Source organism: Cyprinodon variegatus, unplaced genomic scaffold (assembly GCF_000732505.1).
Source record: "Cyprinodon variegatus isolate N-32 unplaced genomic scaffold, C_variegatus-1.0 Scaffold945, whole genome shotgun sequence".
NCBI lineage: Eukaryota > Metazoa > Chordata > Actinopteri > Cyprinodontiformes > Cyprinodontidae > Cyprinodon > Cyprinodon variegatus.
This window is the reverse complement of record NW_015151398.1, coordinates 98,433-100,693: the sequence shown is the minus strand read 5'-3', so window position 1 is coordinate 100,693 and position 2,261 is coordinate 98,433.

Here is a 2,261-nt window from a genome sequence, read left to right as displayed (position 1 = left end):
TATTTCAAATTTGAAATATTGTCTAGCCTGTAAGGTGTAAAAAAAAAAAAATTATAAAAAAATTTAACCGATTAATCGATTAATGGAATCGAATCGTGGTGTATTCTTGAGTATCGAAAATAATCGAATCGTTGGGTCAGGAAATCGATACTGAATCGAATCGCCATGATGGATGTGATTTACACCCCTAGTGATAAGTGGAGGCGTTGCAGAGACAATGGTGGAACAAAACTTAGAAATACCGGCTGTTTCTCGGTAGCTCGATTTTGATGCTTTGTGTTTCGTGCTTCGCATGTGCGACTCCACTGCCTTAATTCCCATCGTTCCGAGCTTGAATCGCTTCTTGCACAAAATACACTGTGACTCATGTATGTTCCCTGGTTTTAGCCTTGGAGAAAACTCTTGGCTGGAGCCAATTTTCATTACATTTACACTTGCTCATATTTTCCAGACAAAAAGATAATGGCGCATCTCCCAAATGTCCCGGCCGCAACAACGCTTTTATTGGTTCCGCTATCGGGACGGAACCAATAATGGCGAGCCGTTTTTTTTTTTTGATTAATAAAAAAAAAAAAATGTCAATTTTAAAGTTTTATTTAGATTACAAAAATAAATCGTAATAAAAATAATGCTATTTATGATGTTTTAAAAATTAAGACCTACGAAAGACTAATTTAAGACGTTTTAATACCAATTAATGCCTTAGTTTTATTTTGAAGAATTCAATGCTTTTTAAGACTTTTTAAGGACCCGCGGGAACCCTGATTTTGATTTTAAGATCACACTAAACATTAAACCAACCGATTTAAATCATTCATAAATGAATGAGTCTTTTTCCTCCATGCCAATGCTGAAAGTCTTTCTGGCTTTCTTAAAAACCAACAGTAATAAATGCAACACTTGGAATCTCCCATAAATTCTCTGATCACCTTTCTATTAGTAAGCCGAGGCTAGCGTGAAATTCTGGTTGTGCTAAGACCTGATCGATGACAAAAGGGGATGATTAGTAAGCGAGGGTGCAGCTCTGAGTCAGTCCTGTTAAAATACTCTTTGTATTCTTAAGGTTTGCTCAAACAGTCAGACAAAAGATAGGGTGGCATAAAGGAACACATCTACTGCTGCTCCTCTGATGCATCGCCTTTCCATATATTGCAAGACAAAAAGAGCAGAGGAAAGGACACCGTGCCTGATAAATGGCACCGTGTACAAGAGAGGAGAGAGCAATGTTAAACCCAGCGTACTTAAAAAGGAAAATAATTATTTCTTCTTTAAGTGGCTTGGTTTAGAGTTACATCTAAATCTTCTGAGATGGAATATTTAAGTCAATACTTCAGAAGTGTCTGAGGAGTAAGTGAAAGCTCAGAAACTTATGAGACTTCTTTGCTTAACACACAGAAAAAATTGAAGTTAATGTGAACAAATGCTGGCATATAAGTGGGGAGAGGAATGCAGAATAGGGCCTGTAAACTTTTAACAGGAGATGCTTTCAGCAGCAGCTACAAAGCTTACATAACACTAAGTGGAAAATCGGAGCGTGCGTCATTTCTCAAGTTTCTCTTTTCAACTGTGTTCAGGCTTGTGAATCAAGATAGTTACATCTATTTATACACCTTAACTAAAGAAATACTTTAAAAATAATAGTTTTTTTGCATTTTGAATTAGTTATCTTTTTGGGAAAAGAATCTAATAAACTTTTAAGATTTTTTAGCATTTTGGCTCTTAAATGAGAACCTTCTCTTTAATACATCCTTATAAGAAAAGCAGTTTATCTAAGAATTTGAACATTATTGTCAATAATCAAAAAAAGGACAATGAACACATTATGTTTTTGTAACAGAGTGGCATAATTATGTCCTTTAATTCTCATGATTATGGCTTACATTTGATTAAAAAAATGTAAGTATTGTGAAAAAGTTACATTTTGGAAACTCATGGTGTCGCATCTTAATCATCTCAGCATCTTTAAAATGTCTGTCAGTCCAGGTCAGTGAGATAGACAACCCTGAGAAGACTGCTAACATTTATAGTCATTTCTAGGAAAGTCACAGAGTGCCACATCAACTAACATTCATAGAAAGTTCAGTGGAAGGAAAACCGTGCACCAGCAACAGGGGAAAATGCAACCTTAAGGACCGTTATTTGAATTCCACTCAAGGCTGCCATCTGTCAGAAAATGTAAGGAATAGAAAGTACAAATACTTGTGTGAAAATGTAATAAGTAGAAGTCAGAAGTAGGAAGAAAAATAAGCAAAGTATAGATA